The sequence below is a fragment of the Ailuropoda melanoleuca genome, chromosome 6 (assembly GCF_002007445.2).
Source record: "Ailuropoda melanoleuca isolate Jingjing chromosome 6, ASM200744v2, whole genome shotgun sequence".
Classification (NCBI taxonomy): Eukaryota; Metazoa; Chordata; class Mammalia; order Carnivora; family Ursidae; genus Ailuropoda; species Ailuropoda melanoleuca.
The window spans coordinates 2036500-2064245 of NC_048223.1; positions in this window are offsets into that span (position 1 = coordinate 2036500).

The following is a 27746-nucleotide window of genomic DNA, read 5'->3' on the forward strand; positions in this document are numbered from 1 at the left end:
TGAATATGTACTTTCATAATTGTTTTCAATTAAATTATATATTAACTATGACTGATTATAGTTTATGTGGGTATAGACATTAAAATTCATTACTAGATAAGATGTGAGTAAATATTTATTACTGGGCTTCAATTTAAAATATTGTATCATGTTCTACAAATGTATTTAGACACAAAGAATTATTTGCTCTATATTCTTAAATGTCTGTGGTTTCTTAATTTGCATTTTCAACGAAATCATAAAATTGCAATTTAGTATAGATACATTTATTTTTAGTTCACCAGAAGATTTTTCTGTGATTTTGGAAATCATACAATGCTATTGGACAATTCTTAGTTGACTACACAAAAAGCAGGCCTACCCTAAAAAGACGAAAATTTGCACTATTGAAGACGGTCAATAAAGAGCCGCAGGCTCTGAGGGCAATTCCAGTTATTAGCAGATGTATGCTCTTGTGAGTATCCAAGTACCTCTTCATATCTCTTTAACACTTGTAAAGTGTCACTGTGTAAACTACTTTCTGGGATGAAGCAAGCACTTTGGAAGCTGAATAACTCAGGCAACTAGAGGTCTATTTATTTCACTAAAACAGTGAATAGTGTATGAACTAGAAGAAGAATCGGATTCAGTAAGTATTAAATAATTTGTTTCTGTATAATTTTACCTGAGCTCTGACTGTCAAGTATGGAGACTGATTTTTAGGTGCATATTTGAACAGAAAAACCCTCATAACTGCTATTTGTAAAGAGACTAATCTTGAGATAGTGTATGTTTACTTCAATAATGATTCCAGCAATTAAGAAAATTTGAGAAACCTCTTTTGGAATTAATTTCAAAGTAAGGTTATTGGTCTAACATGAAATCTCCCTTTGTATGGACTAAAATGTGATTTCCTGGGTTCCTCACTATCTTTTTTGTTTTCTTATTAAAATTGGAAAATATCAGTGGTTTGGAAAAAAAGTAAATCATTTACAGGTGTCAACTACTTATTATAAAAAAGGTTACCCTAAAATAGAAGGTACATAAATATTTTGAGGTTTAACATCCCCATCTGAATAAATTTCTAGACGTCAGGTGTATAGGCATTTACTGATCCCTGACCACATCACCACCAATATAATCAATAAACTCTAAAGATAGGTTAAAAATCAACAAAAGTCCTAGACACTGGGAAAGAAATTTTGATAAATTCTGTGGATGTAGTAGCAATAGAATCATATTAAATACAATTATACTCTAATACGTCCATCTTTAAAAACAACAATATGGCCAGAGAATAAATTAGGCTACTTATAAATAAGGAAATTTGAGTTTAAGACATCTCTTTCTTTTTTTTAAAGACATGTCTCTCTTGCATTTTAAATGCAAGAAGTCCACAAAGATTGTGTTCTACATTTTAAGGGAAATAAAACCCATTCATTATACACATTCCTAAATAGGCAGGGTCTAAACAAGTATCCATATATTCTTCCTGAAGATATTACTAATTGGACTGTGATGCAACAACCTTATATAAATTGCAAACCTATACAATACAACTAAGCATTGAGGCTTACTCAATAATTTTTAAGTCAATTCTTATTGCATTAATCTATTAGTTTATTTCAATTCCAATCATGAGCTCAAGTCAGTTTTGAGATATCTGAAAATGTGATAAAAGAGCTTCATGGAAGGAAGAGGAGAGAAAAAGTAGCAGACTCTGTGAGAGGGCTGTCACTACAGATTTCAGAAGTAGTAGCAAGTGTATACTTTCTGAAGATGAGGGGTGTAACCTAAGCTGAAATATCTATGTCTGTTTTTTAAGCAGCAAGCGCAGGAGCAGAGGTGAACTGCTGAGCTCTAGACTGGGTTTGGTTTATAAAAACAGAGAAAGTGGGATTCTGTGAAGTATCTCAGAGACATAGAATGTGGGGCAGTAGAGAAGAACTTAGACCTGCCTTATGAAAATCAACCATCTGGGTTACTATTAAGATATGTCTCTCCCCCGGGGCGCCTGGGTGGCATAGCAGTTAAGCGTCTGCCTTCGGCTCAGGGCGTGATCCTGGCGTTATGGGATCGAGCCCCACATCAGGCTGTTCCGCTATGAGCCTGCTTCTTCCTCTCCCACTCCCCCTGCTTGTGTTCCCTCTCTCGCTGGCTGTCTCTCTCTCTGTCGAATAAATAAAATCTTAAAAAAAAAAAAAAAAAAAAAAAAAAAAAAAAAAAGATATGTCTCTCCCAAAGGAAACTCTTGCAAGTAGCTGATCCAGAAAAACCCAACTAATTTAACAATGGACTTTAAAAAAGACACTAGCAGAGCTTGGATTTAAAAAATTACCATCATTTTAAAAGAAAAGAAAGAAGTACTATAACTTTCCAACAGATGAAAGCTACTCACCAGAAAAATATTGCCAATAAGCTTATTAAAAAAATGTAAGGAATAATTACCCATTTTTTTAAATGAAGCAATTGGTTTTTTTTGAAGGCAGACCTCAAAGTGGAAATGCAAAAATTCAGGGAGGAAATGGAAAGACAATAAAATAAAATGAAACATGATCTGCCAGAAGTTCCAAAAGATGAAGAGGAAAATGATATAAAAGAATATAAAAAATTTATTAAAAATAGAGGAAAACAAAGGAAAATGGGAATTAAGTAAAATGCAGCAAAGCACATAAAAGAATTTTAAAAAGTAACAAAAATTAAATAGACATTTTAAAGGAGCTAAAAAGTCTTAGAAATAGCAATTATTACAGAAGAGAAGCTGAAGGGATTAACATACACATAAATAATCAAAAATAATCCTAAGCAGTGGAACAGATATATAATTCAAGAAAACTTTTGTGAAATAAAGATTTGAATTAGCATATTGAAAATGTCAAAACTATTCATGTGAACATCTATCAATAATCTTTCTATAAGTAAGTGTTTATTTGATTATAAAAATAATTAAAGAATATAAAGAAAAGTCCAAAAAATAATTTACTCATAACTCCACCAGAGATGCTAATTATTAACATTTGTTATATCTGTTTCAATTTTCCTGCACTTAACTATGCATACAATATAATATATAACATATAAGGTAATATTATATATGATAAGATACAATATACAACAAAGTATGTAATATAATAATATAAACATACTTAGGCATATTTTTTACATTAAATAAACAGGTATATTTAAATTCATTTTTAATTCTAATCTAAAAATTTATGTTGAAAAGCACTCAATGCTTACAGTAAAAAAAAAAAAATTACACAGAACAAAATTGCATAGAGTGAAAAGTTAATCATTTTCCCATCTCAGGCTTTTTTTTTCCTTTCGTACTTTTTTCCAGGTCTTCACACAAATGGAAACATGCCATTTACAAAGTTTGGACCTTTTCCCCATTAATAGTGCATTTATTTACAGACTCTCAAAGGGTCAAACATCAGCAATATAAGTCTACCTCACTCTTTTTGATGGCCACATGGTATCACATTAAAAGAAGGTACTACAATTTGCTTAAGTATACCGTTAGCTTATTTTTGATCTTTAGCTTTTCCAACAATGCTGCTGTGGATATCTTGCATATAAATGTAAGATATGTGCTAGTATTTCTGCAAGATAAATACCCAGAAACGCAATGTGGGGTAAAAATAGCGGTGCATTTAAATTTTTACAACTATTGTCGTATGAATCTCCATATTTGTTGACATTTTCCATATTAAGAAAAATAGAATGAAGCCACTTATGTTCTTTCACCCTCACCATACTCTACATACCATTCTTTAAAAATCTCCGCCAATATGATAGGTGAAACAGTGGTACTTCCTTGTTTAACTAAAAATTTTAAAATCATAAGGTTGAGCATCCCTACTGACAACTTACACTTCTTTATCTGAAAATTGACTATTTATGAACATTTCTCATTTTACTATTGGGTGATTATTGTTTTCATATTGAATTATAAGAGCTCTTTACATATTATAAATCAATATTTCTGCATGTCATATGTGTTATGGTTAGTCTTTGCCAGATTGCAATTTCTTTATTGGCGTTGTTCATTTCCACTTCTACAGTCGAAACTTTTTAATTGTAATGTAGTGAAAAGTACTTTGTGACTTAATTATAACAGCTTTCTTCCTCTATAATTCTATTTTTACTTTTCATAATTTCCCCTGTATTTAAACTCCTTTATTAAAAATACTGCATAGTATCCCATGGTATGATGCATCATAAGTTTTTAGCTTATCCTTTATCACTGGTTATTTGGTTATTTGGTTTAGTTCTTTTTTTTTTTTTTTAATTCTGAGCAGTGTTGGGAAGAATATCCATATGTTTTACATATATTACTATAGTCATGACTTTCCTAATTATAGATTATTTTCCACTATAATTATAGTGTCAAATAGCATTCATATGTTTAATATTTTACATTTGTAGCCTCCCAAATGCCCTTTCATGAACATTATAATGATTTACATGCCCACAAGCAATCTGTGTGAAATGTCATTTTTTGACACCATTACCAAGTCTGAGTATTGTTAGTTTTAAATATATTTTCCAATTGTAAATTTTACCATCAAACTTATCTCAGAACAAATAATTACATTATTCATCCCCAGTCCTTTGTCTTTTTCTTTAGATTTCTTTCCAGTACTTTTTACTCTAAACTTAGTTTTCTGTGCCACTCAGACAAAAGACTGACTCCAAGGATAAAGATTCCCCCTGGGCAAATGGGAGAGAAACTGCACAAAGAAAAATTCAGGTTGCTACTTTTCCAAGTAAGAGAACTTTTCTAGAACATATTTAGATGCTTCTTTTCTTCAGTCTAACAGCCCTATGTTTTGTATTGAAATAAAAACATCTTCTCAGTTGCATTATGTCTACTTCCACAGCCCATTTAAGCTTCTATTGTATTCTGTTCTCATTTGTCTGGGGAAAAGATGGACTACGTCTATGAGGCTGAGTGAGGCTCAGACTCCATATCATTTCCTTACATCCTCATCGTCATGGGTGGCAGAGGAGGGCAATTCATTCTCTCTCCACTGAAACCCTTCCCTCACATGTGGTGCAAAGCTCCAGGCAGACAGGCTGGAGACTTGCATGTCCTCCAAAGACTGCAGTTGTAAAACCGCTCTTGCAAGATCATACCCTTGCTAATTACAATACCAACATCTATTAACTTTTTCATTCATCACCAATTTTCATTCATTTCTTAAGGCTAATACTAATTGCAACTTAAAAAAAATAATAATGCTAAATAGGGCAAGCAATCTGGGAACCCAAATGGTATATTCCCCTCCTGATACACATTCTCTCATTAGACACATTCACAGAGGAGGGAAAAAAAATCCTTCCAAAGCGCTGGCACTGCAAATTATTATTTTTATAAATTATATTTGTTCTAGGGTTATTGAATATACTATTTTTTTTAACTTATAAAGTGAGAGTTTGGGGATAATCGACTTGGTAAGCAGTCTCAATGGAGAATTTAAAATGAGGGGAAACATGGTGAAGAGGAAATAATAAGGGGAGGAAAGAACTAGATCTTGAAAAGTAATCTGGGATAAACCAATGGGACTTTTAATAAACATGATCTTTGTTAAATTTGCTCTGGATATAGCCAGCGAAGATTCCAGAAATATTTTGCTACTTATGAAAATAACCACTTTCCTAAAATAATTTTGCTGCCTTGTCTGTTATTTATCATCTAGCTACAATTATCATATCAACATGTTAGCTAAAATAAAACAAATATGTACTAATGGCATGAAGAGAAGGATGCACTTTTAGTTCCTGGTTTATTAGTTTGGTAAGAATCTATTGACATGTTTATCCTTATAATTAGTCATTTCCTAGTTAGGAAAATAAGAACCCTCACTTGTCCATATTAAGAACTGGAACTTTTGGTCACAGGATAAGTTTCCATTATTCAAAATTGCATTTTGGCCTTCTAGTTCCTAGGCCATGTTTGCCATCTGTCAAGAAGCCACATTGACGGTTCATTTTATTACAGAATGGGTTAAAGTTGGAGGAAGTAAATAGAGTAATACAGGAGTTAATAAACTCTAGCGTGTATTCAGGCAAATGTCAACTAACTTGAGATGGTAAGTGTCCTTTCTGTCCTTAAAACAACGTGCAGCAGCATACACAGCTGTGCATGTGTGGCACCTAGATATGGGACTTCGGCTCCTCTGGTTCGCCAGCTGCATTCAATTGTCGAAGACGAGATTTGGGAGTTGAGGTAATCCTCAGAAGTCTCGGAAGCTGAGGGGATTTCCTGAGGTTGGATCCTCACCCACAATGACCTTTGCCCTCTGGACTGGATTCGCAGAGTTTCTTTCCATTCGACATCCAGTCACGTTCAAATTTTCCACAGCTGGGGAAGACCCTGTTATAGGATTGTCTGATGACCACTCAAGGACTCAATACTTCCACGTGGTGGGTTTGAAGAGCCTTCTGCCCCAAGTTTTTAAGTTTCTCTTACCAGTAATCAAAAATATGCTTCAACAGAGAGAAGAGGGAAATAGAAACAAAAGGTACTTTTATTGTAAATACTGGTCTTACAAAAATTGCAAACACAATTAAGGCACTAATTTTTACACAATAAGAGTCATAATTTAGCTCACTCAGAAGTACCGCTTGTCAAATTAGAGCTTCTGAAATATGACTGCATGCAGCAAAGCCAGTAAAGGCAAACACTTATTCAGTGCCCCAAAACTAGGATTATGGAGTGAGAAAGTAAATGAAAGGCAAACATAGCTCGAAGTAAGAAACATGTCAGTTCCAATACAAGTGCTCTCTTGCAATCAATAAATTTCTAAAAAAAATTCGAAGAAGGCTGGCAATGGCTGCCTTTTATCACTATTCTTCATTTTGGTTATAAGGCCCTCAAGTTGTTGTTCTACCGAACCTTTGTCTTTGATGCCGTGTTACTGTTTTTATTTTCTGTTGATTTCAGCTTTTGACGCAGTATTGAGACCATCCCCACTCCACCCCTGTCTCCGGGAAGAGGAGCATATGGGACTGGACTTCCTCTCTGTGATCCAGGGAGGAGGCACATATTCATTTCAGCGTAGTCAGCATTCCTCTGGTGAAATACCATGTACGTCTCAAGTAAATGTGAGCACTGTGGTTAAGCAGATGGACCATATTTGTAGCAAAATATAGATACCCTTAATCTTCAATAAGAGATTTTTTAGAAACCTTAATAGATGGAATTGACAAAAAAACAAAACCAAATTAAAAAAAACCTTCCATAAGGCACTGGACACAGAGTTTCACTGCTGAGTTCTTCCAAACATTCAAGGACCACAAGTTTTTAACTATTTAAACTCTTTGAGAGGTTCTTTTACAAATTAAAACCTCATTATTTGTTGTCAAAGTCAAGGTAATAAATTTTAAAGGGGATAGTTCAAAAATACTATGTTACACAATTTACATCGTTATAAACATAATAAATTAAAACTTTTTATTAATCAATAATTTGCTTCTCTGCCCAGGAAAACAGATTTGTTCAGTAAAATGTCCAAGAGCTATAGAAATAATTTGAATTCATTAATGAATGTATTATAATATCATTATTTCAACATCATCTAATTGGGCTTTCTAAAAAAGAAATGCAAGGACAATTCAATATTAGGAAATCTATATTTTCATAATTTTTTCAATGTATTAGCATCTTGACAAATATACAGGAAACATTTTATATAAACTTTTGGACTAGATTATTTTTAATAGACTTTTTATTTTTTAAGGAAGTTTTAGGTTTACAGCAAAAATGGAGGTACAGAGTTTCCCATATACCCCCTGCTTGCACAAATGCATAGCTTCCCCAACTGTAATCGCCCACTAGATGATGAGCCTACATTGATTACAATTGACGAACCTACACTAACAATCATTATCGTCTAGAGTCTGTAGTTTGCATCGGGGTTAACTCCTTATGTCATATATTCTGTAGGTTTGGAGAGATGTATAATGACATGTATCTACCATTATGGTATCATACAGTGTAGTTTCTCCTTTCATCCCTTCCTTTCCCCTAACCCCTGGCAATTTTTAACCTCTGATATTTTTTACTCTCTCCATAGTTTTTCCATTTCCAGAATGTCATATGTTGGAATCATATAGCATATAGCTTTTCAGATTGGTCTCTTTCATTTACCAAAATGCATTTAAGTTTCTCCAGAGGGAGTGATGTCAGCAAGATAATGGAATAGGATGTCCCTCATTCAATCCCCCCTGCACAATGATAATTTGTTAACCGTCCACAAGAAAAAAAAAACAAAAAACAAAAAACAAACAAACAAAAAAACAAACCAAAAAACACCTTTAAAAAGCCTTTGTGGGAGCTTTGGGATCTGAGTAGGAGATTGTGAAACCTAGAGAAGGCAGGCCTGTGCCCAAGCGGCTGACTTGACGACTGTGGTCCCAGTTACAAAGTGGAAAACAATTCCATTCCTCTGTGGACTGGCTACAGGCCGATTTGGGCTTGATTCTGCCATATGCTGGAGGGACCCAGGAGGAGTCAAGTGTTCATGCCTTAGGCAGTAGACCCGTAGTTTTCGGCTTGTGGTATGAATCATGAAGTGACTGTGACCCTGCTCTGGGCCCACACAGCTATGATCTGGAAGCAAGCCCACCAAACTCAGTCTGACTTTCAGTTCTAAAATGGCCCTTGTAACTGGACTCCAGTCCTCCCAGCCATAGTCCATATGCAGTCCTGCCAGCCTGGGGACCCACTGAGAGGCCTCTGATGGTGCCCGTGGGTAATAGCCAACCAACCTCGATCTGACAGCAGATCCTGAAATGGCCAGGAACTCAGCTCCAGCCCCTCTCAGCTATGGTCCTGAGCAGTTTGGCTCCCCAACAGACCCAGCAGAAAAAACAACACAACAACAAACCCAGCTGTGTGCTGAAAGTTAGGCCTACAAACCTTGATCTGACTGCAGATTCTGAAACAGTCTTATAATTTAGCTTCAGGACCTCCCTGCTGTGGTCAGGGGCAGTCTTGTTTAGCTAGGAACCTGGTGGGAGACATGCCCATTTGTGCCTCTAAAGCCAGGTCTGTAGACTTTGGTCTTGGTTGGTAATTCTGAAGCAGCCCTGAGACTCAATTCCAGCCCCTCTCAGCCAATTCAAGGCCAGTTCTGCCTACCCAGGGACCAGCCCAGTGACCCAGCAAGAGTCCTCCTAGGGACTTGACAGAGTCACACCATTCACACACCTAGTAAGAGGCCCACTGTCTGTGGACCCAACTGCAGACGCTAAAGCATACTCTTGTCCCTAAACCAGCACTTCTGAACAAAGTTCCAAATACCCAAGGACCAGACAAGATTCACATATGCCTGAGCCCTTAGTAACAGGCCAACCAACAGTGAACCTTACTGTGAACTACATGATTTCTAATTCCAAAGATTAATATCTATCTTTTCTCTGTCATGACACTCTCCCAGGAAAAAAAAAAATACAAGCAGGTAAATTTTGATTCAATAAAAGTGATAATTTTGAACTGCTAAAACTAGTTTTAAAAAACAGAATATTTGTACTGAGATAAGTTCTAATACCAAAATAATTCAAATAGAATGTCTCACAGTGTTGGTTTTTTTGGAGCTTTTGATTTTGCTGAATCTAATTATGTTCAGAAAGTTCAGGATGGGAAAAATAAAGCAAAACGTAGAGTTACTGAAAATGACATTAATTTATCCCCTTCTCCTATAAGGATGATGGTAGTTATGGTGGTGAAAGTAGCAGGGTGTCACAATTTAGTATGTTAAATGCTCATCTTCATGTCTTTCTAATTTTGTGATAATGCAATCATCGTTGATGGGGCTAATGTATTATAGTGGAAAACACTGGAAAAATACATTCATGACTTCAGTAATCCTTGACGAAAACTCTCAAATTGTATTTATTAATCTGTATGACAGTGGAAATACTACCTTGCTTATAAATTACAGAATACCTATCTACTGCAGAATTATCAAAAAGAAAAAAATCAAAGGACTAGAAATAATTTTCAGATGAAATAAGTGCTTACATTTTGAAAATCCAAAATTATTTTCACATAAATAATTTATATTAATAAGAGACTTAGCAATATTACTAGAAACAAATCAATATATGCAAATCAATTTCCATATAATAGGAACAAATAGAAAACAGTTTTAAAGTGATTTTCAGTGATATCAAATGCTTAAAAAGAAATTTAACAAAGATATGAAAAAAATGCAGGCATTACAAAACATTATTAAGTGAAATTAAAGAAAATCTAAACAAATAAAGAGATACACCACACTCATGGATCAGAAGGCTCAACATTTTACAGGTATCAATTTTTTCTAAATGTATATATAAAACCAATGTATCTCACAATGTTATAAAAGGATTTTTTGCGGACGTTAACAAACTAACTGTAAAATTCGCAGAGTCAAAAATAACCAAGACACCTTTGAAGAGGATTAAAGAGCTCGCTTTACAGTATATCAAGTCTTACTATAAAGGTGTAATATATTACACAGGATTGGTTAATATAAGGATAGACAAATAGATATAATCCAGAGTCACACATACATGAACACTTGATTCATGACAAATGGGGTGCTGCTAAGCAGTAGGAAAGAAGGGTCTTTTCAGTATTGGTATGGGGATGATTTGGGCCTGATGTAATTATTTATTCTGTCCTTTTCACTCTCAGAGTGTCCCGTTTTGGAAGATAAATTATAGATTGTTTATCCACATAAAATTAATATAAAATTTGATTCTGTCTCACACACCATATATAGAAAATAATTCTGGGCAGATCATAGAGCTAAACATAAGTGGAAAAAATAGTAAAGCACTCAAAAGAGAATATAGTAGTATCCCATCATGAACTGAGAATAGGAATATCTAAACAGGACACAAAAAAGATTAACTACAAGGAAATAATTGGTAAGTGAACTACATTTGAGGGGGGAAAAAAAACCCCACAACTCCTATTGGTAACATAACTCTAAGGAAGTGAAATGGCTAGCCACAAGGTAGTGTAAGTCGTTTGAAACATATTTAGGTACATGTCTAAGGAAAACCAAAGATAATGGGAGAGAAAAACAAGACAAGAATTTTTGTCTCTTACACCTATGGCTATAGTAAAGAGAAAACACAGCCTAATTCCTACTCAGCTAGACATGAAACTTCATGGACCTATTTAATACAGTTCCTTTTATCTGGGACATCATGTTTAGCTTGTAACAAAAAATGACAATGCATACTCTAAAAGAACAAACACAGTTTGAAGAGACAGAAAAAGCATCAGAACTACACTCAGATATGACAGAGATCTTGGAATTATCGGTCTGGAAATTTAAAATAACTATGGTTAATATGCTAAGGGATCTAGTGGAAAAGGATATCAATTATTCCATATGATAGCCAATTATATGCAATGGTCCAATATATGCAAGAACAGATGGAAAATGTAAACAGAGAGAAACAGAGAGATGGAAACTCAAAGAAAGAATAAGAAGGAACTGCCTAAATTCAAAAACACTATAAGAGAAATGAAGAATGCTTTTGGTGGGCTCATCAATGATCAGACACAAGCAAGGAAAGAATAAGTGAGTTTGAAGAAATGTTGATAAAAATTTCTAAAACTAAACTAAAAACAGAAAAAAGTAAAACAAAACAGACTATCCAAAATCTGTACTGCAATTACAGAAGATGTAACATACATTTTTATAATACCAGAAGAAGAAAGAAAGAGAGATAGAGAGAAAGAAAGATGGGGGAGGGGGAGGAGGGAGGAAGAAAGAAGGGAAGGAAGGATGGAACAGAGAACTGTTTGAAGTAATAATAGCTGAGTATTTTTCAAAATTAATGTTGAAGTGTTGAAGAACTGAGTCTACACCATCTGTTCCAGAAAACAGAAGAGGAGGGAACACTTCCCAATTAATTTTATGAAACAAATACTGCTCTGATATCAAACCAGTACAAAAAGGAAAACTAAAGACCAATATCCTTCATTAATGTAAGCACAATAAAATCTTTAAGAGAATATTAACAAATAGGATTCAGCAGTGTATATATAAATTACACACCATGACCAAGAAGGGTTTATTCCAGGGATGCAGGCTCAACATTTTAAAAAAATTAGTGTAATCCATCATATTAAAAGGAATAAAGAAGAAATTTCACATGATCATGCCAGTTGATACAGGAAAAGAACTTGATAAAATTCAAAACCTATTCATGATTAAACTCAGAAAAACAAAAATAAAGGGAAACTTCAATTTGATAAAGAACATCTACTACCCTACAGCTAACATTATATCTAATAGTGAAAGACTGAAAGCTTCCCCACAATGCTCAGGGATTAGGCAAATATGTCCACTCTCACCCCTCTTATTCATTCTAGAGTTCTAGCTAGTGTGAAAAGGCAAGGAGAAGAGATAACTAATATCTTCACTTAATACACTTTTATGGCTTTACTCACTAAAAAAAATTAAAAAATGAAAAATAAATGACTAAAATAGAGATGGTAAAGAAAGAAATAAAATGGCCCCTATTTGTAGGTGATATGATTGTGTAGAAAATTCTGAGGAGTCTACCAAAAAACTCTTAAACCTATATGTGAGTTCAGCAAGTTCTCAGGTAACAAAATAAACATGCAAAAATTATATGCATTGCTATACTATAGCAATCAATACTTGGAGCTCAATTAAGAAATGCAATACTATCTATAATAACTCAAAAATAAGATAAATACTTAGGTATTAATCTATCAAAAACATGCACAGAACTTTTATATGAAAAATTACACAATGCTGATAATGAATTTTTTAAAAATCTAAATACATTTAAATAAATGGAGTGACATATGTGTTTACACATATTGAATTGCAATAGAATACTCAATATACAAAGATATTAGTTTTCCCCAAACAGATACAAAGATTTACCACAACTTCTATTAAAATTCCAGCAAGATATTTTGTAGATATACACAAGATTACTGTAAAACTTTCATAGAAAGGCAAAGAAATAGAATAGCTAAAATAATTCTGAAAAAATATATAATGGTAGGAATTAATCTATCCTATTTCAAGATATTGAAAGTGTGATATTGGTGGAGGGATAGACACATTGATCAATGGAACAGAATAGAGAATCCAGAAACAGAGTCACACAAATATGCCCAAGTGACTTTTAAACAAAAGTGCAAAACAATTCAGTGGATGAAATAGAACTTTTCAACAATTCACACTGGAGCAACTGGGCACCCAGAGTGAAAACAATCAAATCAATATCTCACCTCATATAAAAATTAACACAGAATGAGTTAAAGATATAAAAGGTAAAGTATGAAACTTTGAGAAAAATATAGGAAAAAATATTTGGGATCTAAAGTTAAGCAGAGAATTCTTAGACAACACCATGAGCATGATCCATAAAAGAAAAACAAATTATAAATTGGACATTATCAAAATTGAAAACTTTGCTCCGTGGCACTCTGTGAAGAGAATAAAAAAGCCAAGTACCGGAATGGGAGAAAAGATTTCCACATATCCAGAAAACTATCATACCTCCAACACATAAAGAACACTCAAAGTTCAATTGTAAGAAAAAGAAGCAATCCAATTAAAAATGAGGAAAAGACATGAAGGCACATTTCACTGAAGAGAATATACTGATGGCAAAAAGTACATGAAAAGATGATCAATATTAGGCATAAGGCAAATACAAACTAGAACCACAATGAGTTATCATTATACACCTATCAAAATGGCTAGAATAAAAAAAATAGTGACAACACCAAATGCTAGTGATGATGCAAAGAAACTTGATCACTGGGTTGCTGGAGAGAATGTAAAATGGTATAACTATTTTGGTAAACAGCTTGGCATTCTCTTAAAAAAAAAAAATAAACTAAATACGCACTACAGTACAACCCAGCAATTACACTTCTGAGCATTTATCCCAGAGACATAAAAAAAACTTATGTTTACATAAACACTTGAATATGAATGTTTATAGCTTCAAAGTGGAAGTAGCACAAATATCCTTCAATGGATGAATGGTTAAACAAATTGCAGTATATCCATATCATGGAATATTATTCAGTAATAAAAGGAATAAACTATTGATATACACAACAGCTTGGATGAGTAGCCAGAGCAAAGTCAATCTCTAATGATTACATGACTGTGTTGTATGATTCCTTTTACATAACATTTGATATGACAAAAATATGGAAATGGAGAACATGTTTGTAAGTGTTTAAGGAAGGGGTGGGAGTATGAAGGAAATTGATATGACTATTAAAGGGCAATATGAGGGATCCTTGGGATGAGGAAAATGTTTTCTGTCTTTATCACATCAATGTCAATATCTTTGTTGCAATATTGTACTAGAGTTTTGCAAGATATTGCCATTGAGGCAAACTGGGTAAAAGACACATGTGATTTCTCAGTATTATTTTTTAGAATGCATGTGAATTTACAACTACCTCAAAGTAAAGAGTTTAATTTAAAAAAAATCACCAACTTCAATAAAATTAGATGGGACAAATACAAAACAATTACTAAAAGAGTAGAACTAAAGCTAAAAGATTATTACATTATATAGATAATATCCATTTTAAAAAAATTATAAAGCTAGATATAATAAAAACAAAACTCATCTATATACTCATAAAAGACATCTTAAACAGAGAAAACAGAAAGCTTGAAAGAAATAGGATGGTAAAAAAAAATGTATATCACAACTAAAAGAAAGTTGATTGAGTTTTCTTATATCAGAAAAAATAGATTTTAAGGCAAAAGTATTAGTAGAACTCGTATGGACTTTTTTATGATAAAGGTGTTAATCTACTGATAAGTTTTAAAAATCATAAATATGTATGCACCTAATAACATAGTCTCAAAATACAAAAAACAGAATCTGACAGATTTAATAGAATAAATTACAAGAGATTTTAACATAAGATTTTCAGTATATAAGAGAACTGTTAGTGAGAAAAGCAAGTTGCAAATTATATACAATAATGATATTTTTTTTTCTTTACAACAATACACATAAGATCATGTGTATTGGAAAAAAGAGTGGAACCGGAAGGTTATTGGGGAGAAATTAACTTTTCCTCTAAATTGCTTGAAATGTTCTAGGAAGCGTGTATTAATTTCCTCTATAGGTCTTAAATAGGAATTTCAATTTTTTCCTATTTAACTCTCTCAGAATTTCAACCTTTTTTAATATGAACAATACTAGAAACAGAGAATAGTGAAAATATTCATTCAGTTTTATTCTCTATTACTACTCACATCCTCCTAATGTTTGTTTATGTCAAGTCTTTGTCCAATTTGACAATATGTCAACTTAGTCAGGACCATGTCTAATTCTATAATTGGAGGTCTGTGCACACCATTATCACTGCTTGGCAAATGTTGTGATACAATCAGAGTAATAAGATTGATAGAGTTTCCATATCTTTTAAACAAATACAAGGGAACAGTGTAGATATGTGTTCTTGATACTTTTTAGCTTCAATCTATCTACTATGGGATTAATTGCCTACTAAGTTGAACATGTAAGGAAAACAATTTTTCTAAATTACCTACAAAACTGATAGAAAGCTGAATTTGCAGAGTTGTATTGGGAGTATGCAGAAAATGAGAAGTGGCTGGGAGGAAGAAATTGTGAAAGGAATAATTCCTGAGCAAACGATAGAGCCCAAACCTTCCATTCCCAGAGCAAAGATAGATGTTATTTCCATTATCACAAGACTTCCTCTTTTTTTTAATATTTTATTTATTTATTTGATAGAGAGAGAGAGAGCACAAGCAGGGGGAACAGCAGGCAGAGGGAGAGGGAGAAGCAGGCTCCTTACTGAGTAAGGAGTCCTGATGCGGGGCTTGATCCCAGGACCCTGGGATTATGACCTGAGCCGAAGGCAGACGCTTAACTGACTGAGCCGCCCAGGTGCCCCAAGACTTCCTTTCTTTGTCTTTTTTCTTCTACTGTTGTGTCCTCAGTGCCTTAAATGCTGCCAGCAATATAATAGATGCCTGTTTATGAGTTACTGTATCTCTGAAGTGATATATTGAGATCCTAACCTCTGGTTCTTGTGAATGTGACTTTAGAAATAAGGTATTTTCAGATGTAATTAAATTAAGACAAGGTTTATTAGATGGCTTCCTAATCTAATATAATGTTGTCTTTCTAAGAAAAAACACAGACACATGAGGAGAATACCACGTTACAAAAGAGGCAGAATTGGAATGATGCAGCTCCAAGGCAAGGAATGGCAAGGATTGATGATTATCAATGGAAGCTAAGAAGAGTCAAGAGAGGATCCTACCTAGAGTCTTAGAGGGAACATGGCCCTGTTGAAAGCTTGATTTCAGACTTCTAGACTCCAGAACTGTGAGAGAATACATTTCTGTTTCTGTAAACCTCCCAGTTTGTATTACTTTGCTGTGGCAGCCCGAGGAAACTAATGCAGTACTCAGTAAACTGTTGTTTAATGAAATATAGGATGCATTATATTTTCGTGTTAGTCTTTATTTAAAATTTACTCAAATATTATTATCAATAGGTGCAGGATAAATTTACTTTAGGGGAAGTGAAAAGATCTAAGAAAATGACCCTATCTCATTTCATTTGTGTTTTGGGATTTTCACTTTACTGTTATGCTTCCATAACTCATTTCAAATTATTTGTATACAGCTCCATAGATGAATCAGCTTCATGAATACACACTTTGTAGGAGAGACAAAAAAAGCTGAAAACACAAAATTAATTCAGAGCTAATCACTGAATAGTCACTACCAGTTTATGTAGCAGGGAATAATATTATTCCCATTACACAGATGAGACAACAGAAGCTTAGAGAATTGACATAATTTGCCCAAGGTAACCAAGGTAGACCTAGGATTTAAATCCAGACCTGCCTGACTTTAGCATTCATGCTTTGAACCACTTCTTTATTGGTCCTTCCTGTAAGAAGCCTTCTCTGATTTCTATGGTTTTAAGACACACTTACATTTTTATGGATGGGTGTAAGTTGAAAACCGTAGTCTCATAGGTAATACTTCCATATACCAATATTGCCATTCTTATTCTAAGTATATAGTGATGCAACTAATCTTTATCACAATCTGGAATGATTCTTTTCTACCAATAGGTCTCCACATATTTGGAAAGCTACCCCATTGCCCATAAGTTTATTCTTGTGTTGTTATTGTCTTGACATTTATTCAGTCACCAAATCCCTTATTGGCCAAATATTCCTTAGGCTCATATTTTCTACAGTCTGCCTAAGCATCCAAAAATTACAACTAGTACCGAGTAAAGTAGGCCTCTATGGATAGTACTGGTGAGATTGTCCCACTAGTGGTAACCTGAAAGTTTCCTAGCACTTTTCTCTCCATCTTCCAATTTGTAGTTCCAATTTTCTACACTACCCTCAGACTCATGACTGAACCCATTAGCAAACCACTTGCTTTGAGCCAAAACCTGGTTCTCTGTGGAATGGATGCCGAAGGCACGGATTCCGAAGAGTCACTCACTGGTCTTCATGCCCACTTTGTTGAGATAGATACAAAACAGTACCTGAGGAAGCGATAACTTCTTGGGGCCCCTTCTGTTTTCCACTTTTAGTTTATCACAGTTTTGACTATGAATGACTAGAGATGCTGAAACCTGTTACTCTCACACTGTCTATTGCTAGGATATAAAGAAATGGATAAAGGGATGAGACATTTTCATTTAAGAAAACTGCATGGTTAGAAGCTTTGAGGTGGGAAAGCTTGGAGAAGATACCAGAAAGTTTTCTCTTCTGTTTTCTTGGAGTACAGAGGTTCCATGAAATGAAACATTTGCAAACTTGTTCAGGAGGTAAAAGGGCCTTGAAAAAAGAATTATACAGCAACTATCAAGATGATTACTATCATTAATACATTTTTGCAAAGCTGAGGGGTAAGCCACTTGGGATTTAAGTAAAAACTACCTACCACAATGCCTTATATATAAAAGATGCTTAACAAACCTTTGTGGAGAAAATGAGGAAGTAATTAAAAAGGAGGAATTAATGATAGATATGGGGTCACTTTCTATCCCTGGTACTCATCAGGTCACAAAATATGCATGTTTTTTTGGAATTTCTCATTGGGATCTGTTTAATGTTTCATATACAATAAACATCATTGAAGCCACTATACATTTCTAGAGTATTTCAAATGTTAATGTAAATATTAATGACAGCATAAGAAAACAAGCAATTGTAAACAGTTCAAAATTTTAAAGAAGAAAACGATTTCCAAGTAGAGCAAATAAATCTGTTAAAACTGGATATAACTGGCAGGCTTTCAGGCTTATTCCAACTTCTTATGCATCTAAAGATTGGAAAACTGTCAGATGCCTTATTATGTAAAACTAATACATGCTGTATGAATAAAAGCTAAAACATATGGGGGAAAGTATTGTGTTTCTAGTACCAGAGATCATGCATGAAAACAAATGAGCATTAATCAGGGATTAATTTGCAGTGTAGTGCCATAAAACTTAGTGAATTTCTCCAAAACACATGAGTAAATCTTAATTATTTTTTTAACCAAAAATTAATTTGCATTTGATCTTGTGAAACTTTACTTGTGTACCATGTTACTCATTTTGAGAAAGGTAAACTAGTTGAATAGGTATGGTGATGTTTTCCACTATGTAATCATGACTCTTAAAATATCTGACAATGTCATAAAATATAAAACACACATATTAAAAAAAACAGTTATTTTCAAGATGTCAGGTGGTTACTTTTAAAGCTACCTATTGTTGAAGACTGATGTGGGATTTATAAACATTGAGTCTTTAAATCCCTTAATATTTCTCAACTCCCCAAAGATTTTCTTTAAATTTAGATAGAGATAATTAAAATTCTCTGGAAAAGTAGCATTACATTTTTGGCAGGCATTTCTGTGGTACTAAAAATACACTTTTGGAATGAATTAATACTAACATACACGATATTTAAAACTTCCCAATTCCTGATATAACTAAGGCTAAAAAAGTAATTTTCTTACCGACATAGTAATTCAGACTTAATCCTCTTCAGGGGAAATAGATTTTAAATGCAGATGTACGAAAGAATTATACTGCCCTTTTAAAAACTCCGAGTCTTTTGTTGGCTGAAAAAATTTCTAAGTAGGGCAAATTATTAAATCTTTTCAACAATTTTACCATTGAAGTATGTAAGGTAGGGGAAGAATGACTAAAAGAGTTTCAGGAAACATGATCCTTGAGGGATGAATGGTGGGTTGGGTTCAATAGATGGAGCCTTCTAGTCAACACATGGTGTTATGGGGACTGGAAGCAGAAAGATACTTGGTGCCTTAAGGTGAGAGCTAATGGAAGAAAATACGTCTGTATGGGTAGAGAGTTTATAGTGGGAAGAGGGGTCTCCTGCACTGCATACTCTCTGTACTTGTAGAATTGCCATCAGAGATTTCATCTTATTTCCTTATACTTCCAGTCAGTGAATGTACACTGTCGTCTGTGGTCGTTGTGTTTCCTGCAAATTTCCTTTATATCACCTCTAGGAGAAATGTATTAAATAATAAGCCTTCTTTAATAATTTTTAGCATTTTGAAAATATCTTGTTTTTCTTGAAGGAATCTGAGATTCCACGTGAGGAGTTAAATAACAGTAAAGCCTAAGATTTGGGCTTTCCTATTCAGAGTTTTGTTAAATACAAATAGCCCGACACCATGGCCATGGTTACAGGTGCACCCAACAAATTCCTCTTTAGGAAAATCTCTGGCCTAATTTCTGATTTAGGTACACAGCCAGTGAGATTTTGCCTGCGGACTGTGGGAACTCTCTCAAATCAAAGTCTGACGCCATGCTACGTTTTTTCAAATGGAAAGGAGAAAAAACAACTACAAATCAAGCTGTTCTTTGTGAATCTGATTCATGATCCCCTTGTGTGGTGAGAAAACAAGGATGTTTATGTCTAACGGAGGTTATAATAGTAACCATATCAGATGTCGACAAGCAGAAACTGTTGGATGGATTCTATGTGGGAAGAAAAGTACTAAATTCTGCTTTTGGAATTTGCAAAAGAAAATAAATACTACAAAACAAAACCAATAAACAAAAATCTCCAGCAAAAATCATTAAATTACTGTGGGTAATAATGTAAAATATTCTTATTTTTTTTCTCCTCTAAATTGTGTTTGTTCATAAGAACCCCTGGGATAAATATATCTAGCATGTATCTTCACAGAAATATAAACAGGGCAGTATGATTTGGAGGCTCTTCAAAGCAAAAAAAAAAAAAATGCAAAATAATTCTTTTTTCTATCTCCTTGTAACTCACAGTTCTTATCAGACTTAAAGAGAATTGAACTTGAGTAATAGCTCCATTAGAGCTCTTTTCCAGGAGCCAGTTCCCGTGGTCTCACTGGGTCCAGCTGCTGATGACTCACAGAGGAAGTGGTAGAGATTAGGGTGTATGGGGGAAAAATCAGAACAGCACAGAAATAAAGCGAATCAACCAACCATTACCTTTTGTGCCAAACAGAACAATGGCTTAACTACTGTGGTTCAGAATGATCCGTCTTATTCCACTCATTTATGCTATTCCTGTTGGAAGGACCACCAGGAAACCTGTGAAACACTATGGAACACACACCGGAATCCATGGCACATCTCAATTAATATTCCCTCCTGACTCAACTAGAACAATGAAGAACATCAAGCAGTTTAATCTCCGGCAATAATTCCTTTTGTCAGGTTGAGAGGTTTTCCCCTTGAATTAGGTTTTAAGATTGGATTTTCAAAATTAGTTAGTTATTCTAGTATTGTAAAGCGGAGAGCCCACATTTTATAAACACATGCATACGTCTAGGTGGAACATAACGACGTCTGTGTGTTAGTTGGGGCATTGCTGCTATCGGTAATTTTTACTTGCTCTGAAATAAAATCAGTCTTTTATTAGCAAACAATTGTAACCAAACTGCACAGTTGTTAAAACTCTTCTTTCAATTTTCCTTAAAGGGTTGGAAATGTAAATGGGTCCTTTATATCACCCAGTAGAATTAAATTTGATCAGGAGGATTTTAAAAGGCTACATTGCAGATTCTTAGCTTAGTTACTGATGAACTGAAACATTTCATGGGTTAAAAGAACTGGGTGTTCCCAAACATTATGAATATATATGCATCATATATATGAATAAGTTTATTCTGGAAAGATCAGTATTATTGTCTTGCTGTTTTGTTTAACCACAATGAGCTACAAACACTGACTAGTGTAGAAAGCAACTTAACTCCTTACTGACTGGCTAAAAATAAACAAACATAAAATTAAAATCCGTAGTCTATCCTGAATACCAGTGGCTTATTATAATTTTGATTATATTCAGATTACTAATTAAGGGATATGATCGCGTTCACAGAGGGCAGTGGCTGAGATATTATTTTCAAATTATACAAATATTAGAAACTGTGGTTTTAGTGTTTTATGGATGCTGTTTCTCTGATAAAAGTAATGACAATTTCCTTATGCCATCACATGCTTAGACTGTTTAAAATGAACCTTGTAGGGTATTTCCTAAATATTAGCCTCTAAACATACCTTCTTGTTTTATAATAATGTAATGGGGGAAATTTTATTCTGTTGAGGACTTTATAATAGAAATACAAACTTTTTAAATACATGAAATCATTTGTAGATAAAACATTCACGTTTTATTGACATGTAGATAAAACATTCTTATTTATTGATATAAAGAAACATAAAAGATTATATTTTGCCAATTCTGAAAAAAATTAATAAATTAATACTGTAACTTTTAAACAATGCTTTATTGATCTGATTGAATTCAAGAGATTATTTTACCAAATCCACAAAATTTTAATATTAAAATTTTTTAAATACTTGTTATTTTAAACAACTTTTTATATAAGTAAATCTATTTAAGTGTTTTCATTTAAATGGATCAATATGCTTTACCATTTTGCCAACACAATTTATTGATTGGTGTGTCTTCCTAAAGGCTCCCTCTAAGTACATTGTAGAATGAGAAAAAAAAGAAAGAGTAGATATGTACATCAGACACAGTATTTATTCACATTCCCACTGGGGAGTAAAAACCATTTGAGAAATTTTCGGAAACTAGAAAACCAGCTCAATCAAATTTTGAAGCAATGTCTGATTTGATCATCCATGGAGAAATGTGCTTACACTAGAACATCATTCTTTGAAGGTTAAAAATCAAATAACCAGAGCCTGAATTTGTGTTCTCTGTCCTGGACTTCTAGTCCCACTTAGTCCAGAGCAAAGCATGGGCCTAGTATCTAGGTAATTTGGCTTATCCAAGACATTATTTATCAGAATTCACAAAGCAACAGTTACAAAAGCATGTTTAGTCATCCTAACGCTCTGAATTTACCAAGTGCTTCACAACCTCAGCCTGGTATGGGTCCCCAAAAATCTTGCCAAGCTTGAGTGGTTGTTTTGCCCCTGCCTGCTCTGGACTGCCACTTTCTCATTTCAGTGGAAGAATTAAACTGGGCAGCTTGTCAGCTGTTCATCAATTGTGGCCAGCAAGGAATAGGTTCTCTAAGAAAGAGATTGAGAGAGGGGAGAAGGTGATTGGCAAGGCTGGGTGATAATGATGTGTGAGAAGAGCTGTGTTAATATTGGTGTTTATTCAACAAATATTTATGGTGCACTTACCATTGGCAAGGCATTATTCTAGGCATTTATAGTCTTAGAAAGAAATGGAGTCTATCTAAAATAAAAGAAGTTTTATTCTGTGATGTTTAATGGCCGTAAATCACCAACATGACAATTTTGGATCTGCAAAGGTGCCAGTTGCATTGAGTTAATAGCACACTATTATTTGTGTTCATACATATATTTTTATAATAATAAAGGTATTTTCTAGGTATGCATAATTATTTATTATTATAATTTTTACAGAAAAACGTTTACTTCCTACCATAGGATAATTACCAGATATTTTTCTATACGTGATTTTCACTACCTATTGACCTCTCCATCACACACTTCCTTCAAGTAATTTTGCAACAAACATATAAGCATTTCACACCCGTGGCTCCTTGGAAGGCAAAACTCATCACATATTTTCTATCCTACACTTAGTGCAGTGGCTTGATATTTAATAAAAGTGTATTGAATGAAAGTACATTTTTACACAAGCTCATATATGGGTTCAGGAGCATACAGTTTTACACACACGTGTGTATGTTTAGCTTACATTACGCTTAAACACACTTTATAACCTTCAATATATTGAATGGGCAAATGACTCACTCTCTATAGCAGTCGTCTCTAAACTTTTTTATCAAGCATTTCTTTGCTTGATTTGGCCAAGTGGTTGCCAAATGACTATTTAATTTTAATAAAAATTCTTATCTTTGAGCTAATCTATTTTATTTTTGTATATGATATTTATTCTGTGAGTACACACAGTATGCTCTAGAATGAAATTCACCTAGAATAAACAAAATTTGAAAATATTTATTTTATTTATTAACGTTAAACATCTTATCTCTATCACTGAAACAGTGTTTGATAGAAACAATGCCATTTATTATTATTCATTATTTAATTTTTCTGGTTTAATTACTTGAAATATAGTTATTTATTTAATGCTCAAGTTTTAAGTTCAATTTATTTTGCTACCTGTTTAATGATTGTCACCACTTCTCAAAGACAAGTAGTCCCCAATGGAAGAAGTGCATTATTGGCCCCTCTTACTAAATTAGAAGGCTAATTTTTCAATCCTATCTCCAATTATACAAAGGTTTTTGTTGAAATTCACTCACACTTGCAGGATGAATATGTTCAGCTGCATTTTCTTTGCAGGAATCTTGTAAAGTCACTGTCAATTTTGAGGGCTAGATAATTAAAACTAAATAATGAAGTCCACAAATCCATGTAACTATGCACTATGTGGAAATACAACAAAAGCAAACAAAAGCCTTGACTCCTCTGTTCATACTTCCACACTATGAATCCCTCTCTTGCTCTAGGACACATCGTACATGCATATGGTCTCTGTGTGGGCTCTTGACATGGGACGGTGTGAGGACTGGATGTCATTTGCATATTAAATATTAGTAAAGTTTAATGTATTTCTTATTTATAGATGAAATGTAAACATAATTTAAAGTTTGAGTATTTTGCTTTCACACCTGAAGAGATTGTCTAGCTTCCTTAGGTGGATGCAACCCTCTTTAAAGACCATGGACCACAATCACTGATAATGTCAAACTCACAAAGCCTACCAAGTAAATAAAAGTTAAATTCTTCCTTTATGAACATAATCAAGTTTTGTTACTTTTAGTAAAATTAATCACATATTGATTTTCTTCATTTTAGTGAACTTGAATATGTAAAAAAAAAATTCAGTCAAATCTAAAATAAGTGTTTATTTACTAGGGCCAAAAAATACATTTGTAAATCCGCCATGCTATAAGGCATACTCATCACTCTATGAACTGTTGCCTCTTAAACTACACTTTTCATAATTTGTAAAACTTCAGTTTTTGCTAAACCAATTGTAAATTGAAGTGCTTCTTAATAAAAAAGTAATTCTCAAATTTGAGGCATTTCTGTACATTTTGTTTAGAAAAACATTAAATTTGTTTCTGATTTCATCAATTTTATATTACAAGGCATACAGTTTGCTGCTGTAATAATTAATATTATTCTTCATTTACAAATAGCAGAGTTGACATAAAGTAATAACTCTCACCAGTTCTTTTAGCTAAAAAATTAAATATTTTACTCCCAAGCCATTTATCTGTACATTGTCTTCACAAAACAAAAAAACAAAAAACAAAAAAACCCTCCTACACATTAAATATTTAATTCCTCTAAGTTATCTTCAATAGCTGCTGTGCTCACTCATGACAATTTCTAATTAATTTTAAATGGCATTTAATAGCCATTGTCCCAACAAGTACAGATGAATTAGGAGACATAATGTTCGTATTGTACAAAGAGTGGCCTATGTAAACTCTCAAATTAAATCCACACTGTAGTCAAAACTCATTTGATGTTTGCATTTCCTACTTTGCAGGCAAGACGGTCTCAAAAGGCAGAATAGGCTAAAGATGTGTTGGACAACTCTATAAGTACAGTCTCAAGACTCTTGTCATCTTAGCTGTCTAAATTACTTCAACAGGACTCAAGGGAATTTAAAGAGGAGAAATGACATGACAAACAATTATATTCTAACACTCTATTTATAACAATGCCCTTTCAGATTATTGTTCCTCCAGACTGACACATCACTGTAATCCCAGGGATGAATCAAGGGACTTAGAGTTAGATCACGCACAGCTTGTAGGCAAAGAAAAAAATACGAATGAAGAGCTGACATTCAGGAAATATAGAGCGACTCAAGGATAAATTCAGCTGGGATGAGCTTAATTTATCAATGTCAATAACAACGGTGAACACATCGCAAGAATACATGCATATTAATTGAAAATAATTCAGATTAAATCACTGCAGTTTGACATTTTGAGATAGGCACTTTATCTTTTCAAGAAAAAGAGCACTATAAAATCTTTAATCTGAAAACACATCTTAATTGCATGTTATCACCTCCTAATTGCTTCTATATTATATTAAACATTTTGCTAATTACTAGCCTGATCATGGTGTAAATAGCTTGAGGCAAGAGCTCACATCCGGCTGAAGCCGTCTTCGGAGCACAGGAGAGCCAGGAGGAAGTTCATCACGTGCCAGGTTCGCGGACTTGTACCTTCTTCAGGGGCTTTCAGCATCTACCTCAGATCTCTGGTGAGATAAACAGATAAAGAAGCAACGGTGAAGATCAGAGACGTTTATTCATCCAACAGATTCTAATATTATTTTTGGAAAAAGTTTGCATTCTTTCTGATATGACAGATACGCTCTTTCAGATGGTGATATGTGAGTTTTTGATTTTATGTTAAGAACAGCCTCAGAGAAAGACAATTTTGCATTTATTTTTTAACTGTGATCTTTGGAACTTGGTGAAGATAAAATGCTGATTAAATATCAATTGCACATATGGAATTTTCGGCCAACGTGCACGTACAGACTTCTATATATATTAGAAGTTAGAGTTCTTCTTCAAAGTAATGAATAATATAAGATGGGTAAAATGTCTGTAACTGAATGGCAAATGCATCTCTGAGAAAAAAGAACAACCAAAATAGTGACTGCATTTCCTATGTCATCAAAAGGATATGCAAGCAAAAAGATATTAATACAAAAAAAAAGATAATAATATGCCTTGTTGGTAAAAAAAAAAATTTTAAATCAAATTAAACCAATGAAATGGTGTTTTGGGACAGTATGCTTGGCAAAAGTTTTAATTCTTTTTTCTCCCTGTCCTCTTCTTTTTATTTTTTAATAATAATCTCTATTTTTGCAAGGATTTAAGGAATTGTAATGATTGTACAATATTTTTCAGGAAGAAAATTTGCCAGGACACAATAAAATGCTCAAAGCGTTCCAACCTGTTTAACACATCTACTACACTTCTAAGAGTTTTTCTCGTAGAACTCATACTAGAAAAATATGTTTTGGGGGTGCCTGGGTGGCTCAGTTATTAAGCGTCTGCCTTCAGATCAGGTCATGATCCCAGCGTCCTGGGATCCAACCCCGCATGAGGCTCCCTGCTCTGCAGGAAGCCTGCTTCTCCCTCTCCCACTCCCCTTGCTTGTGTTCCCTCTCTCACTGCCTCTCTCTGTCAAATAAATAAATAAAATCTTAAAAAAAAGAAAAATATGCTTTGTAAAGTTTCATATAATAATCTTCATCTTAGCAGTATCAATTAGATTACTTATAAAAATAATGATACAATAGAAAATTATACACACTATGTTAGTCATTTGTGGTATTTTTCCAACATTCCAGTTTTCTCCTTTCCAGGAAGGTGATAGGACTGCATCTCTCCCTCTGCACTGAAGTTAAGCATGGTCATGTGACTTTCAAGACAACTATTATGGGCTGAATTGTGCCCCGCCCCCCACCAAATGCATATGTTGAAGCCCTAACCCACAATGTGACTATATTTAGAGACAGCGCCTAAAGGGAGGTAATTAAAATTAAGTGAGGTTATACGGGTGGGGCCCTAATCTGATAGAAATGGTGTCCTTATAAGAAGAGAAAGAGAACCAGATCTCTCTTCCTCTTCCTTGTTCACACAGAAGGCGGCCATGCTGGTGAGGGCACGGGGAGTTGGTAGCCATCTACAAGCCAGTAAGAGGGCATCAGAAGAATCTCCAGACTCGGGAGAAAACAAATTTCTGTCGTTTACAGACCCAGACTGTGGGATTTTGTGATGGCAGCTCAAGAAGCCTAATGCAGCAGCTCACAACAGGCAACATTGCATAAGTGAGGGGAAAAAAGCCCATTCTGTTTGTTTGTTTTAAACCCCTGGAATTTGGGTTTGTTTTTTTTTTTTACCGTGGCATAACCTAGCCCAACCTGATAAATATATAGCTGTTTTTGCTTATCTGTTTTACAGAATATTTGCTGTTTGATTAACAAAAATATGTTTTGCAGTATAAAAAAGGAAACAATAATTTTATCATTAAAGAGTTATTAGGAATAAACTAGATTACTATAAAATGGTATAATAAAATAAATGGCCTAATTAACAGAAAACTTTTTAGTTCTATTAAATCATCCTTATTTTCTTCTCTACATGCTTTGCTTCTTTTCTCCTTTGTGTGTGTGTGTGTGTGTGTGTGTGTGTGTGTGTGTATCTT